This window comes from Protopterus annectens, chromosome 5.part0 (genome assembly GCF_019279795.1).
Source record: "Protopterus annectens isolate FY-2018-M chromosome 5.part0, PAN1.0, whole genome shotgun sequence".
NCBI lineage: Eukaryota > Metazoa > Chordata > Ceratodontiformes > Protopteridae > Protopterus > Protopterus annectens.
Window position 1 is genome coordinate 1195440741 of NC_056735.1, and position 17897 is coordinate 1195458637.

Genomic DNA, 17897 nt, shown 5'->3' on the forward strand with positions numbered 1-17897 from the left:
GCCCCCAGAGTGTTCACTAAGTGCATGGCAGTCGTTGCAGCTCACCCTCGACTGGAGGGATTCCGGGTGTTTCCTTACCTAGACGACTGGCTCATCACCGTCCCCACCAGACATCTATTGGAAAAAGCCTTGGCATACTCTCTTCACACTGCAGAAAGGTTAGGCATAACTATAAACTGGCAAAAATCCAACCTGTCCCCATCCCAAGCCATAGAATTCATTGGGGTCCTGTTGGATACAATGAACTGCACTGCTTCGATTCCAGAGCACAGAATTTTACTTGATCTTTCATAAAGATAGTGTCATTGAGAACTAATCCTTCCTTCTTGCCAAAAGTGATCTCTGAAATGTCTGAAATGTCAGTTAACCAATCTGTTGATTTGCCAGTTTTCTTTCCCAATCATTCTAACAGAGGAGAGTATTGTCTACATACCCTTGACATTCACAGGCAACTTTATTTCTATCTGGAGAGAACTAAGGCTTCTCGCAAGTCAGATCAGCTATTCCTGGCCTTTTCTGGTCCTAGACTTGGATGTGCTGTTTCTAAGGTCACATTGGCTAAATGGTTAAAAGGCCCTGTAACATTTATTTACAAAACTCACAATATTCCTTTGACTGCAGCTGTTAGGGCTCATTGTACTAGGTTGGTCGCAGCTTCTGCTGCCTTCCATGCTAGAGCTTCTTTACCTGACATTTGTACAGCTGCAACTTAGGCTAGACCTCATACCTTCATCAGCTATTACAAATTGGATTTTGCCTCCAGAGGAAGAGTGTCCTTTGGTTCAGTGGTGCTGTGGAATGTCCTTCCATGAGAGCCTCCCAGGAATCAAGGTAGCTGGGGACTCTGTGACAGGCATAAGGAATGAACGAGGATTAACAATATCGGATAAAGAAGTTATGTCTTACCATAACGTTCCATCTGTATTGTTGATCCTTGTTCAGTCACTACGACCCTCCCTCCTTCCCCCTCCTGAGGCTTATAGTGGATCTCATCATCCTGTTCTGGTAGGTTCTTTGACCAGAGGTAGCCTCTACTTCCTTTGACATGCAAACTCAGTCTGAGGTTACAGGGTGAGGGGAATTGTGGATAAGAGTTTAGCTCGAGAGTTTGTGGCTGTCGCGAGCCTGGAAGATGGTCGGCTCATTTCCGAGGTCGGAACCGATAACCCAGGCATAATGACTGAACGAGGATCAACAATACAGATGGAATGATATGGTAAGACATAACTTCTTTTTTCAAGCCTACTGCTTGCCCTACAGTAGCCAATCTAGGCACACCTTACACACCAAATCAATCCCTACAATCAAAAGACAAAAATTTTAGCTATTTCAAAACCCATAAGAAAACCAGGTCACTCTCTGTATTCATACTCTGTCTCTATACTTTGGAATTCACTCCCTCCAGCTAACCAGGTCTATACTTGGCCTAACCCATTTCAAAGCCTCTTTAAAAAATACATGTCTCTGCTCCTGCATAAAGCCAGCCTAATGCTCAGCGCTTCCACTTCTTCCATACTAGCCTCATCCTCCTCGTCTTTCACATTTCAATCCCTCACAGTCTGCAAGATCCTAAGGCTCTTCTAACTCCTTCTCTGTTTCTATATGTTATCCTTAAGCTACTGCTCAGGCTGTATTGATTCTATTCTTAACTCTCTCACTGTCTCTTTGCATCACTAACTTTCCAGCTGTTATTTTGCTAACTGAAACTAACATGCTGTTTTTCATGTACTATAACAGTCAATGTCACATTGCACTACCTATGTACTATTTTTGGACACTGTTCTGCAGCATGTATGGTGAGAGTGACTATTATTGCCTATAATGTTTTAACTCTAGAATTGTCTAGATGTGTAGTAGATATTGTAACATCTTGTAACATAGTTTGTTCTTTCAACTTATTTTTGTATAGTATTTCTAATGTAATTTGCATTGTATTGAATGATACTGTATTTGTATTGTACTGCATGTAGAGCTTTTTTCCCTGGCCCTCTGCTGAAAATGGGTTCTGTAGACCCAGTCAGACCACCCCAGTAAACACATTTTAAATAAATAAATACAATTCTCGTCCTCTTTGGCAAGGGTGATGCTCCTGCAAGCTACTCCATAAATAGCAGTACCTTAAGCATGCAAACACTGGTGAGAGATGTGGACATGCAGTTTGATAGCAATCTTATCTTGATCACCATGTCTCCACAATAGCCAGTCTACCTTGCTCACCTCATAAGTAAGGACATTGCCTCCAAAAAAAGGAGGTTATAACCCCCCTGTACTCTTCCCTCATCGGGCCAATAATAAGAGTATAATGCTCCCTTTGGTTTGTACCTCTGTAAGCACCTGCAGCAACTGGAGAGCGCAAAGATTTCTTACAAAGAAAATTCAAGGTCTCCAGCACTTCATATGTGGACAGACTGAGATCAGTCTCTTTACTCTGTCATACCGACTGCTCAGAAGCAACCTGTGTCTTGCATTTAAGGCAATATCTGACCCTGCCTTAATGGAAATTCTACTGATTCGCAAGTCAGCTGGTACACGTGTTACACTGTCAAGGGACCTTAACCTGGTATAATGACATCAGTAGAACTTGCTGGAGGAACAGATTTATCTCGCAGAGGTTACCTCATCTCTGGAACAGACTTCCAGTCCATGTTAAGCAGAGCCCCTCGTTGATCCTATTTAAGCGTAATTTGGACAATTGGATGGGAAACTGTAAATTCACCCTGGTGGTTCCACCTGTGTCCCTCTTAGATATGGGTAATAGGTGCTGATTTATTGTCTACCCATAACAAACAGTCTTGGGAACAAGGGTTAACTTGGTTAAGCTTATAGGGGCCCTAGGGCTATCCTATGATCCTATGGTCTGTTACCTTAGAATCATTCCCTAGCTGTGGCATCTTTGCTGCTGTAAAGCAGTTTATCACTGCTCTGTGTTGCCCAGTTTGTTTTTCCTCCTCTCTGTCTCTCACTTCCTGTTTCTCTGTCTTTACTAACTTGCTGCAGAACAGGTGTAAACACTGTGTTCAAAATCAGGCTGAATCATAAGAGTCATGAGAAATACAAGGCAACTGAGTCTTGCAAGCATTTATGCTTTGCCAGTACCTACCCTTAGGACTTCACCTTCTTTTACAAGAAGGTCTAGCTAGGCCAGTCAATCCAGGGGTGAATTTGTGAATACTCATCCAATCAGTCCAGCTCCTGTTTGAAGGAAGATAATGTTTCACAGTACTTGTTTCTTGTTTTGCAGAGGGAATTTACTTCAGAGGTGGAAAGGTGTTGCACAGTGAACCTCTCTATTCTACCATGTGTTATGTATTTGCTGATGACAGTTTAGATCCTTAGTTCTGCTATTTGTGGGACTATTTGATTTGTGGAGATACAAGAGATCCAGAACCACTGGGTCCCTAATGGTATGGAGGGTGAAGCGTAAATCTCCATTCAGGAGTCCATAAGATACTGAGTAAAGGGATGGTGCTTCCAGTCTTTTATGGTAGCCTAGGGTTTTATGCCAGTGATGATCTTAGATAGGAGACTCTAAGATATTTCTAGTTTGGTATGTCTAGTGAGTTACACCCAAAGTGGTCATCGTTTTCACTAGTTGACTGAATGTAAGGGGACAATGACCTCTCGAGATCTGGATGATATTCATTTGGTATCTGGCCTACGTACAAGAACAGTTGTTACATGATGATCAAAGGAGAAGGACTTACCAACACAGGTTCCTAGGTCTTTAGCAACATATTCATTTTGGTGTGGGGAGTTGTGTATGCTGGGGGAGGGGCTGTTTACCAAATGTGACAATATTGCACTTTTTTAGCATTTTGATCCCATTTTAGTACACCGGGTATTTACACGTGTAAGTTCTTGCTGAGTGGCTTGGGTGTCGGTTGGCAGAGGGGGAACTTGACAATAGCTGTTAGTTTACAGACTTCTGTAGAAGTGGTAAGCCAGAGGTCTTTATTCATAGTCTGGATATTGGAAAAATAAATGCTGAACAAAAGAGTTCCCACCACTGAGCCCTGCAAAACACCACTGGTTACTTTCATATTCCCTGGTGAGGCACGTACTACCTACTCCATGTGTTTTTTGTCTTTTAACTAAGTTGCTATTCATCTTACTACATTAGGATCTATTTGTAATACGTTGAGCTTACTAACTGTGTTATAGCATGAGAGTTGGTTTGAGATCCTTGTGCCATGTGAAGGTACTCTATGTGGGTGGCATAATTGCTGTCAGCAACCTGTGTTATCCTTTCAAAGAAGTTAACCAGGTTCATTAGAAAGGAGCCAGGATGCTTTAGATCTGCCTTGATGAGGGTTTTAATATTATGTTCCATGGCTTTGGAAGTAAGACTTTCCAGGGTGATGGGCTTATAATTCCTGAGGTCATTGTTGGGGACACCCTTACTCGTGCACCAAAACTCTGGGGCAAAGCCAGTGGCTAAATTCAGGGTTAATAATTTAAGAAGGGATGACTTTGCCAGGGCTTGTTTATTACTTTTTGTTCAACAGCCAGGCATGTTTTCAGGTCCCAAAATGGGCTTTGGATAATTGTCTCTGGGGTAACCTTCACACTGGATTTGTTTGCTAGTATATTGGCAATCTGTACTGGATCAGAGTAGGTGGTGCTATTATAAATAAGATCCAAGCACTTTGGGGTGTTATTTTAGCTTCTTAATGTAGCTAAGGAAGGATTTGTAATTGCCATTAGCTTCAGATGCTAACCTAAGATCATGGGCTACTTTAGTAGAATTAACAGTATTTTTCAAGTTTTTAATTAATTTTCTGATATCTTTGATGTGATAGTTTTTGATCTACTGTATACTTTAAGGATTTGTTCTTTTATTGTAGAACTGCAGATCTCAGTGTTACAGGTTGGAATATCTTTGATTTGTCTTCATCTATATATGAAATAGCAACAAATGTGTGCTTTAATACATTTGCTGTTTGTGAAGGTGAAATGAGCATTTAGGCATTGTTGAACATTTACAGTGCCAGTGTTCATTTTGGGCTTACTAGCAGTACTGCATTTGGGCACTGTTGTTCAAATATGTTGATATTTGGCATTTGTGGTATCTGTGATCTGCTAATATAATTGTGTGTGTATGCCTGTGTGTGTGTGTATGTATGTATAATATATACACACACACATACACATTTATGTATTTATACATATATACATATGTGTAAATGTATATGGATTATATAAAAGTCAGAAGGCAACTTGTAGAATGGAGGGAAAAGAAGCCAGTACAGCTGATCAAAAGTCAGCTGACTAAATGTACTTGCTTTTTCACTGTTCGAGATCGCTGTATAGTGGGGATCGGGGAATTTGCCCTTTCCTCACTGTTGTGCGATCGCGGACTTGGCATATATAATTATCAGGGGGCCTTGCTAAAAAAAAAAAAAAATGGCTGTTTTTTTTTTTTTTTGTTTGTTTGTTTTATTTTCAATGGGCTGCTGATTGACAAGTTGTGTTCAATCAGTTACCTTTCAGTGTGTTGAGTTTTCTTTGTATTGACAAACATTCATATATATCTATGTCTGCACGTGTGTATATAGCTATATCTATCTATATATATATATATATATATATATATATATGTATATTTTATATATATATGTGTATATACACACACACACACACACACACGTGTGTAGACACATATACAGACTCTTGGGATGCCTCATTGAATAAAAAAAGTCCTTTTTGGGCCTCAGCAAAGAAAGTTTTTGAGAAATTGGATAAAAAGGTGTAGCAAATCAAAACTGTGAAAGAATTCTATTTGTTTTCCACACCTAGATATAATAAGAATTACCCCTCTAAGCTTTGGACTCTGCCTCCTAGGCAAGATAAGAGGAGACCTCCCTGATCAGAGTCCAGGACAGTCTGGAAGAGGGCAAAGCAATGCTGTAGATCTGGGAGATCCAAAGACTCTATGCCCTTTAAGAGAGCAGCTGTGACTATGCACAGCTACCTCCCCAAATCCACACCTTCCCCCATCTCTCTACGTGGAAGACTTTTGTCTTTCCTTCATCATTGGAAACTCATTACTAGAGGCCAGTTGGTCCAAAACAATACAGAAAAGATCTGTTTCTTTCAGTTCAGGGAAAGCTCCTCCCCCCACACACACACACACACATTTCCTAGGAATACCAGAGCCTCCAAAAGACCAAGATGGTCTTTTCCCCCATGTAACAAGAACTCTTGTAACAAGGTTCTGTTCAACCAGTCCGTGCTGGGGGAAAGCAGCAGGGTTTTATTCCTGGATCTTTCTGGTTCCAAGAAAGGAAGGCACCTGGAAGACCTATCTTAGACCTACCCAAGTTAGCAAGTTCCTACATACTCCTAAATCCAAAATATTAACCCTTCAAAAATGTTACCCATGAGCGTTTTAGAAACCTACATGGTTACACTAGATTTGAAGGATGCCTGTCTTCACATTCCTATTGCAAGGAAGCATAGGAGATACCTTTGGTTTGTGGCAGCAGAGTTGCACTACCAGTTCTGTGCTATACCATTTGGTTTATCCACTGCTCTTAGAGTTTTCACCAAATGTTTAGCTCTGGTTGTAGCCTGTTGCAGAACATTAGGGGTGCACATTTACTCTTACCTGGACGACTGCCTCATCCAAGGAAAATCCTTGCTGGAACTTCAAACTGCCGTGCAAGTTACCATGGATTGCTTCCAGAAGGTATGCCTCACTCTCACCCTCTGCAAGTCCCAAATTCAGCCTCAGGCAAGAATTCTCTTTCTGGGCACATTGATAGATTCTGTACAACAAAAGACCTTCATACCTCAAAGCAAGATTTCCTTGCTTATGAACTATCTGCATAGCCTGCTTCTAAGGCAGACAGTCTCTACAAGGGAATATCTAAAAGTCTTGGGATGCATGGTATCCTCCATTCTGATGGTTCCCATTGCAAAACTACACAAAAGGAAACTCCAGTAGTTTCTAAAAAAAACACTTGGGGAACGACACTGTCGACCCCTAGAAACTCTGGTGTCTCTTATGTCATACTTAATAAGGAGCTACTTTGGTGGAAAGACATTGTCATACAGAATCCAGGGGCAAGCTTCTCTCTCTGCCAGAGACAGACAACACCAAAATCATAGACAGTTCAGAGAGAACCTGTGGAGTGCTCTTAGAATTCTTGATGGTGCAGGGTATCTGGACCTCAGAGCAAAGGAAAGTTCATGTAAAACACAGAGCTGCTTACAGTGTTTCTAGTAATGAAAACTTTTTAAAGTCCTCAGGAGCACTGCAGAATTAGACAGACATCACAGTTTTGTGGTACGTAAATAAGCAATGGGGAACTCATTCTTACCCCCTATGAAGTCTAGCAATAAAGATTTGGCTGTTTGCACAAGAATTACAACTGACACCTACCTATAGCATCCTATATCCCAGGCCCTATGAATGGATGCTGCAAAGAGAGATGTCCTTCTATATCACTGTTGCAGTATTCCTACACCTAAGACTGTCAGACCCTTGACGACACACTGACATAGTAGGGATCTCCTTCCTTGCTAAAATCTACTAAATACCCCTCAGTCCATCAGATATAATTACCAAAGGTTTCCCCTCAACTTTTGGCGCAGATGCTTGTAAAGCCTCCATGGATGTGAGAGAAGTTGGATCCATGCCAGCCTTCGATGGGTCATGGCATAGGAATCCGAAGCAACCGCCAGATGATCATCTGGGCTTTCACCTGCCTCAAGCGAGACGTCTTGGGAAGTCTGGGCATAAGCCTTATCAGACCAAAGTTTTTTGGCCTTTTTCTTGCAAACGTCTGACCCTTGGCATGGGAAGACTCCGTCATACCACCGTGAACCAACAGCTTCAGACACTGGTTTTCAAGGTAAATAGATAAGGAGTGGAGACTACTATGTAGGGTCATGGGGACAAAAGCTTGCTAGAATAGAGCATTGCGTGTGGTCATGGGAAGCACCCAAACAAAAGAGACACTGGTAGTGATGATCTTTATGGGGAATTTGCCTCCCACACTGATTTTTCCCTTTCTGGATGACATGAAACAAATCAATACTAAATAAAAAAAAAAAAAAAAAAAAGGACAAACACCATTGCTGCTCTTATCTGAAAAAAAATGGCTCAGTAACCAGAACAGAGGAAAGGTGCTCAGACTGACGACAAAGAAGTTCTGTTTGCATGTGTTTTTGCGTGTGTGTGTCGCCGTATGTCACTTTTCTATCCTGTGCCTTGCATGGGGAGCATACGAGTGATGTCTGGCACCTGCCACTACTAAAGGCTTTGGTATACTGGCGGGACGGTAGGCTATCCTTGGAAGGAAATCTTTTCAGTTAGGAATACTGCAGCATTAAAGAGAAGGACATCTGTTGTTATAGTAAGATCTTGCACAACTATACTTCTTGGACATCACTTATCAGTGGGGATACCCCAACAATAGATATCTTTACCTATCATCAGAACAGGCAACTACAAAGGTTGTGTTCAAGAACCCAACAGATAAGGGGCATAAAGAATGAATGCTGTCTCTTAAAAGTGGACCGACCTGTTCCTGTATGACTTTCATCCATTACCTCTGATCTCCAGGGTAATGATAAAAGTGAGATCAGGCAGGATGAACACGATATTTATTGCTCCCTTCTGGCCAAGGCAGCCCTGGTTCTTCTTCCTCTTCACTCTCAGTGAAGGGCTACTGCATTCTTCTACCGGTGACAGATCTACTCACCCAGCTAAAGGGGTCTGTCATTTATCCATACCTGAATACACTCAAACTACCAACATAGAGGATTGGACAGTTGGATTTTAACTCAAAAAAATGTAAACTATTCTACTGAACTGCTGTCTCTTCTGAGAGAGTCAAGAAAACAGCAAGTCATTCTTATTCAAATGGAAAAGGGTTTCTATGTGGTGCCAGGTCCTAGGTGTCATGCAGGCATTAACCTAGTATTAGAATACCTTTCAGGATTATTTGATCAGATCCGTATTTAGTCCACCATTAAGGTGCATGCCTTGGCCATCTCTGCCCGCTGTCCCCTTTCCTGTCCTATTTATTGTCATCCCCAGTTAAAACAATTCCTAAAGGGGGTTATAAGTCTAAGACCTCCCAGGAGAAATCTGGTCCCTTCTTGGGACTTAAACTATATTCTTGAAAAACCAACCTTGCTACCTTTTGAATCAGCAGTTTCTGCTCCTTTTAAAGATGCTGACATGGCAGATCATCCTGCTGATAGCCATCACTTCAGCTAGGTGGGCTTCAGAACTAAGAGTTCTGATGTGCAAAGAATTTTTAGTACATCTTAAGCTACATTAGGAAGCTAAGAAACAACACCCAGCAATGTTCTGAACTTACCCAAATTGGTACCATCCACTCAGACACAGTAGACAAAAAGTATACTAGCAGAGATTTTCTTTAACCCCAAAAGGAATTATCTTCATTTTACAAATTTTCAAATCCTTTGCTGTTCCTAATATCACAAAGTTAATAGGGAGGATGGACTCTAAGACCAAATATATGTCTTTCATGGGGCCTGGTAATCTACCTAGATAAGACAAAAATGCCCTTGTGGAACACCTTTTTAAATTGTTTAACTTGAGCTGACCTGCAGTTTGCCCAGAAGTATGTTAACTGCAGTGGTGATGCATCATATCTGATCTCACAAACTATGATATTAGAAGTCCTACGCTAGACCTATTTTAGTGTGGCTTTTCAAAGGGAGATCCTACCTATTCAGTTTAGTTAACATATTCAAGAAGGCCATATAGGCTGTAGCTACTAGTCATTTTATTCATATAGCTTATTTTGATCTGGCCAGAGCATTTGACACTACACCTGATGGTGTTATTCCTTAACAAAGTGCCTTACAAGTAGATCCATATGTGGTGTGGTCAGGGCTGGCCTTTTGTCAACTGTTGCCCCAAGCGAAAGGGCTTCACAGCACCCCCCCCCACCTGATGCCCACATCCTGGTCTATCTTACACCATCCAGATTACCTTTTTTCTTCATTTTTCTCAGTTTGTCATACTCTTCAGTTTTTCTTGTATTCATTCAACAAATTTTAAAGACATCATTTCTTTACTGCAAAAAAATAAATAAATGCTGGAAAAACACCTAGGCAGCTGCCTAGATGTCCTATGTCTAAGGCTGGCTATTGGTGAGGTGTACAGCCAACTGACTGAAAGGCAGAACATGCATAGTTAAGGTTGCTGACATCTTCTTGGAAACTATGGAGGTAACAGATGATGTGTCCAGGGGTTCAGTACTGGGACACCTCCTTTTTGCCATCTACTCTGATCTCTGTACTCATTTGCCTTGTATTTCATATGAGCATATGTAACTCCAGTGACTATAACCTGGTGCACATATATGAGGAGGACTTGCTGCTTGCAGGTAGGTCAGAAGATGGTAGAAATTAAGAGTACAGTTTTAGGTTTGATAGCACTAAATACAAGAATCTTGCTATTTTAGGGCAAATTCTGAAAGTTTTGTTGGTTAATATAACCAGTCAGTAATGTATAAAAAGGAGAGGTAAAGTCAGCCAGTTCGGAGTTACTGGTTTTTCATTGAGGGGGGTTTTGCAGCTGAAGCAATAACTCTGGATGAAGCACTGCGAAATAAAGAAAGTTCTGGAGGAAAATGCTAGAAGGAACCAGAATACCTTTCCTACACACAAGAAAATGAGTTGCTGAGAATCTCAGAGACTTGCTATGAGAGGATGTGTCCCTGCTTTAGGAGTCGGCCGACCGGCACTTGCGAACTGCTTCTGCTTCGGGCACCACACAGCAAGAAAGACTGATGTAATGGCGTCTGCTACATGTTTTACACCCCTGACGACCTGACATCATGGAAGAAGGGACAGCAACCGACACAGGACCCAAGACTTTGTTAATCAGGCCGACTGAGGGCAACCTACCAGCCGATTACCCAAATGTAATGACTGCAACAGTGAATACACTCGAACATCTGCATTTATGGTAAGTGTACACAACTGTTCTTTCATAAGTGTTAATTACACACATTCCTTTGGGATACAGGAAAGTCCAAGGCTGTAGACCTCTCCCAGGCCCAAATTTCAGCTCTAAAGACAGGTACTTTCACAAGGTATAATCCATAGCTTATACATTTATTGAGGGAAATTTCAGCTACACCTCAATAAACCAGAGCACCTAGTCACAAAAGCATATACTACCAGCCCACCTGTCTGGAATTTTGTAAATAATTCTATGTTATTTATGAATATTGATATGATTCATACAGAAGTGTATGTAAAGGTGTAAAGTACTGAGCTAAAATGTAACCACAGCAAGCCCTTATGGCTTAGAATCGAAATGTATATAAACTATTGTAATTGTGTAAATGTATATGTGTAACAGTAGAAACTAGAACATAGAGAGTTAACTTGCAAAACTTCAGTAAAGTAAGTTAAAATTAAATTGTTTTACGATTTGTGCTATAAACGTTATCTCTCAGTTTCAGTTCAGTAGCAGACACAATGTCTAGAGCTAGAAGTTTTTGCATTGTTTTGAAAGAGAAGTAATTACTAGGTTTGAGATGCAGAAGTGTTTTATTCTTTTATGGCTTCCAGGGTCTTCAAACATCTGAAAGATAGTATTTTTCACACAGAGATGTTAAATTCTGTTAGTTTCTGATAAAGGGGGGTTTAGCTTGGGAACTAAAAGTCAGGTGACAAAAAGTGATGTCATCCAAGCTAACTCAGCAGTACTATTTGATATTAATTTAAGAACTCTGTCAGAGAGAGACTGTGCATTTTGTATTTTCTCTTTGACCTGGAAACATGCACTCACCATCTTTTGCACTTCTGCCTGTGTGTTGTTCTGTAAGTAAGTTTTTAGGGCGTAGTAACTCTTTTAGATTTAGATAGGAATATAGTAAAGCATAGCTTAGATGTTTTCTTTATTTATTTGAGACTCTCCTGCAATGTTTTAAATATTTCCTGTGATTTTGAACTCTGAAGTTACTGTGAATGCATATTTATTATCGTCTTATTCTTTTATTATTTATTATTAAATATATTTAAACATATCTTTGTGACTGATATTTGCAAGACATATTTAAGCTGTGAGAGTACTTGCATATCTATATGGTGACACTGTACAGGTCACTCCAAAATAGCCTTGCTCTTGGTCAGACTACCATTTGAGTAATAGTAACATTACACAGTAGGACTGGACACCCTTTGTTAAGGGCCTTAAGTAGCTGATAAAGAGTTGGCTGTTCGTAGTCGGAACTACCTTATAGTCTGGGCAGAAGGGGGCATTGCTAATAAACCTGTGCCAGCCTTTCCCAGGTGCGTGTACGTGTTTGTGTATCAGTCAAATCTGTGTGTGTGTGTCAGCTACTTGGGCAGGGACACGAAGCACTGGTAGGACAGAGGGGGTGCTGGAGGTTTTGGCTTGGCCACTCAGCTGAGATATCAACTCTGTGCCTGTGCCAGTGGGGAGTCTTATTGAGAATCTGGAGAAAGAGGGAGAAACCAGCCCCAGACTGACTATGATTTCTGTGTGCTCTTAAGGAAAATAGTACTTTACTGTGTGTGTAGTTGTCATCCTCCCATTATGTATGTCTCCCACTGTTGCCAGTGGTGAGGAGTGATGCTCCTTGATTACTGGGCCAGTGCAGGGGCGTTGCACACCTATACTTCCAAAATTGGGTATGGGCAGAGATTCGTAGGCTTTATAAATAGAAATTCTGTAGGACGGATAGTTAACAAACCTACTGGAAGACATTGACCTAGTCAGATTTCTACTGTTATCTACAGAGCAACACATGGTAGATCTCTCCTGGGAGTCTTTGTGGATTGTGATAATTCGTATAAACCTCTGTGAGAAGAAGTAAGTTCCTTAATTTAGCCCTCCTGGCAACTTGCTTTTATACCATAAGAGTTATCCTACCTCTCAAGTGTACCTTATTATAAGGAATGTTCGTCATTTGGGGCTGTACAAAGTTCATGTTCCTTGAAGTTCCACATGGAAAGGGTCTGTCATGCACTGAGTGTTAGGAATTTATTTAACAGAATTCCATGGAAAAATAGAACTGAATCATATTAATTTGTGAAAATAATATTTTATAAGTAAAGAGTACTATGTTGTAGCCATCATATGAGCTTCCTAGTTGAAGTTGTTAGTAAATGTTCTACATTTTACCCATTTGTTCCATATTATGAGAAGTAGTGCTCCTCATTTTGGATCTGGTTGGTTGAGAGTTATGGTTTTTAGTTCAGAGTTTGTGATATAATATTCCTACATTCTTACTGCAGTATACATTCTGTTTCCCCATTTAAATCACATTTATTTTCCATAGCCAGCATGTTACTATAGGACACACACACACATCGCTTTCTAACTGAAGTGCCCGGTCTTTTTCCATTTCTTTTCACCCCACTGTCTCCTTCCTTCTCCCACATGCTATAAATCATTACTCTGGTGTCCTGGTCCCTCTCCTGTATTGTCACTTCCTTTCTCCTGAGTCTTTCTATCCCTACTCTTTCCATTGTCACAGCCCTTTGTAATGCCTAACTTCTGCTCATACATCCATTCTGTACTTTTCTGACATACTTTCTACTCCCTTCATTCATTCTACTCTACTTTCTGTGTAATTGTTCTTCCCATAAAGTGTAACGAATGTCAAAATTAGTTGACCAAAGTTTATAAGACTAGATTGTTGTGCATCAGTTCTCCTCTTGTAACTAGTTTCACATGGTTTCACAGTGTTTATAGTGGACCATCTATTGCTATAGTATGGGTCATATTTCCATAGACCAGTTTCATTGACAGGCTATGTGTATTTGCATTTCCTTGCTTTCACCCTGTAGTACACTAACTGCATTTGCTTTCATTATATTTATTGTGTGTACCACACTCTCAAATTTAGCTTTTCATTTATGATAGCAGTACATGCACTAAACTGCTACTTTAGGTTGTATTTAGATCATATATCACAACTGTACTAAAGATCGAAGTACAGTTGACAGTGTGTAAATGTATTTCCTGAATTTCTTACCTGTGTTCTTCATTGCCATAGTCCTCCCTTGTCATTTTTACATATGTATTCATGTCTGTGTAATGGTTATAGAAAAGTGACACGGTTGACATAATGGTTAAGACATTTGCTATTCATGCATAAGGTACAAGGATCAATTGTGATCTCTGGCCAAAGCGTGTATGGAAATTGTATGTTCTCTGTTTCTATGGGGTCACTCCCAATTCCCAATAACATGCTAAGTGTTTCCACCTCAAACTTGCCCAAGAATGGAGTTGTGGGCAGATGCACAGACTCTAGATGGAGCTTATAGGGAAGAGTTGCATAGACCCACTATTGTGTGCATCACTTGTGTGGTACACAATATCCTCTAGATTGGAGAACATGGATCACAGACTGCATGCTGTGTCAGGGCTCTACTATGTAAGAAAGTGTCTCTAGATGGCAGTCACATTGATTAATGTTGCCAGAACTGAGCATGGGTATTTACCAGTGATAAGTGGATTAAGGACGGACTTACTCTTACTTATGCCAGGGACCTATGCTAATGGTGGGTGGGGTCTATGTGCCCCTATTAGCCGGTTTGTGCCCGCCATAAGGCCCAGCAACTCTTTGTCAATAAGATACTGGCTGGCTAGATGCCTGTTGCCCAGCTTGAGTTATCTGGGATAGCTGTGTTGAGTGAAAGCTGAACATAAAACCAAACAATCTGAAAAATATGCAGTAAGGATTGTTACATTTGGTATAGGTTCACTGACAGGACGTTGCTTGGAAATGGACGGCATGATGCTATGGAGAAGGCCAGACCTCCTCTGTATCCAGGAGAAGAGATGGAAGGTCAGTGCAGCAAAGCCACTTGGCTTGGGATCCAGAGTCTACTACTCAGGAGGAAGATGGACTAGAAATGGTGTGGGAATTGTGGTGAGGGAGAGTCTTCAGGATGAAGTGAGGGATGTCATCAGAATTAATGACAGACTCATGGCAGTTAGACTCCAATGTAATAATAGGGAAGTATTCATAATCTTAGCCTATGCCCCACAGCAGTGATAGTGAGGAAATAATGTATTCAGACAGCAGTTCCAGGATCTGCTAGATAGTGGGACAACATGAGTTGGATTTAATAATGGGGGACCTGAATGCACATATCTGGACAGACAGAGCAGGATATGAGGATTGCCTGGGTTGCCACAGGTGGGCAACAGGAATAAAGAAGAGGCCATTCTAGACTTCTGTATGGAGAATGGTTTGATGTTGACCAACGTATGGTTCAGGAAGAGAGACAAGTGGCAAACTGACAAGATCACACACAAAAGTGGCTAACATGCAACTCTGGTAGACTTCCTCCTAGTAAGGAAAGGGCACTGGGGTTGACTCAGGCATTGCAAGTTCAGCCCAGTGAAACAGTTGGCCCACAGCGTGAACCACTAGGTGTGACAATCAGTTGCAGGCAGTGGTTAGAGAAGGCTGTAGAGTCAGCAGATACTAGGCTGAAGACCTGGAAGTTGACTGGAAATAAAACATGAGATGTTAAGTTGTCAATCTCGCCTTCATTCTTGCTGGATGGGTTCGGAGCCGACCTCGGCTCCGACTCGGCAACTCTAAAAGCTCGAGAGTTGGTTCCACCGGCTCGAGGCTCCCCCTATATCCCACAATGCTAGGCGTGTATCACCTCAGATCTCGTTTGCCGCTACAGCTATCGAGGTGTTGTTTTTCTACCGGCTCAGGTCAGTTTGTTAAATCAGTCTATCTGAACTAGTTTAAATCCCTTTTCTTAACCTAGTTTCTCATATTTCCCTACTTTAGTGGATTTTATCCCTTCTCTTCCATTATTCCCCTTTTTTTCCCTAAAGAACTTATAAGTTCTTTCCTTAGGCCTTCGGGCCCTGCTATCCCTAGTGGAGTGTAGGGATGCCAGCAGTGACCGGCTGACCAGCCTACACAACATCAAAAGCAGATGGAAGGAGTACTTCCAGCAACTTTTGAATAAAGAAAACCCCACAGGAGCTGTACTGCCCCAGACACGGCCTACAATGAAAAAAAAAGTGGAGCCTACCCTATAAAAATTAAGAACAGCACGAAGGAAATTGAAGTCAGGGAAAGCAGCAGGCTCAGATAAGGTCACAGCAGATATGATCAAGATTTTGGGTAAGGTATGGGGGTAATGGGCCCTGTGGGTAATCATAGCAGTATGTAGAGAGAGGCGTATGGTAGATGACTGGAGATTAAGTATTCTAGTGCCAGTGTACAAGAACAAAGGGTACATTCTCAGCTATGGGCATTATAGAGGTATCAAACTCCTGTTACACTGCATGAAAGATCTACAGATTATGATTGATAAGTGAGTATGCAGAGTAATAGAAAGTAATATGGAAGATGAGCAGTTTGGATATAGAACAGGATGCTACAACCAACCAGATGTGTGCAGTGAGGCAGATAGTTGAGAAGAATATAGAAATGAGGAAAGGGTGCAACTGGGCATTCCTAGACTTTGAGGTAGCATGTGGCAAGTCCGAAGAAAATTGATTTGGGCAGTCTTGCGATGATGGTTCGAAATCCCAGAAACATTGGTAGAATTGGCAAGTGCTTTATATAAGGGACACAAATACAGCAGCTGTCTGACTCACAGGGGAGTTACCAGTGGGAATGGGTATGCATCATTGTTCAGCGCTGCTGTTCATGCTGGTGATGGACTGCTTTAGTAAATATGTGAGATGGGGCAGATCAAAGTTGCTGTATGCAGACAGTGTGGCATTACAGGCAGACTCTGAGCAAGAAGTTCAGTAAAGAATAGGGTAGTGGAATACAATGAGAAACTGATAGCACACAGGATGAAACTGAGTACATGTAATGGCAGCAAATGGGGAAATTCAGAAGAAGCTGAGAAATGAGATGAGGGAAAATAGTGGAACAGGTTAACAGGTTTGTGTATAGGTGAGTTGCTTGAGGAGGAAGTCTGAGGAATTCAAAGCTAGAATCACAGGGGCTGCAGCCAACTGGCACAGTGAGTCAGGGGTATAGTGTATGACAGAAGAATGCCAAAGAAGCTGAAAAGTAAGGTGTACAAAACAGCGGTGTGACAAGCACTACTGTATGGTACAGAAACCTGAGCAATAAAGGCAGAGCAGATGAGGAAGCTAGAGCTGATGAAGATGAAGGACTTGAGGTGGAGGGTAGGATACACACTGTGGGACAGAAGATGAAATGAGGACATTTGAGCTGAAGCCTAAGTAGTTCCAATTGCAGAAAAGGTCAAAGAGAGCAAATTATGGTGGTTTGGGCACATATGCAGGAAAGTAGAAGACCATCTGGTAAAGAAGGTGTGGGACAGATAAGACACATGAAGAGGGTAGTAGGCAATGAGGCTATCCAGCAGAAAGATGGGTGGATTGTGTGAGAGGAGAGATGTGCATAACTGTCGAAGGTGGAAGAGTGGCACTGCGTCGAGAGAGGTAGTGGCAGTTGATGCAACACTGCAAACCACTTTAGAAAAAATGGGAAATAAAGGAGTTGATGATGATGATATATATATATATTATTGTCTGTGTTTGAGGGAATTAATGTGTATGTGGATTTTTTGCTACTAGGTCTTGCTATGTCTGGAGCTTTTATGCTAGGATCCTAGTGTAAATGGGCACTTGTCAGCTGGAACTCCTGGGCAATAGACCAAATGAATAAGTAATGGTAATATTCTGAATCACTGCTTTCTAGGCATTACGCAGTTTTCTACTAATGTGATGTAGGTATAGAAGCCTATAGAACACATATGCTTATTATGAAAACATATCATAGCACTTCATACCTTGTGAAGAAGAATATTATCAAATACCGTGGAATTGGTATTGTGATACTAAAAGTACTATTAACATGGAGTTGATGCAAGTCTTTTTAGCGGGGGGGGGGGGGCAGTGAAAGGGCCAT

At 41.3% G+C, this 17897-nt stretch overlaps 1 protein-coding gene across 1 annotated transcript in view; it reads left to right on the plus strand.

Annotated features, from left to right (window-relative positions):
* Positions 1–17897, plus strand: part of LOC122802337 (ras GTPase-activating protein 2-like) — a 1675609-nt gene that overhangs the window by 768181 nt on the left and 889531 nt on the right. The window lies entirely within an intron of this gene.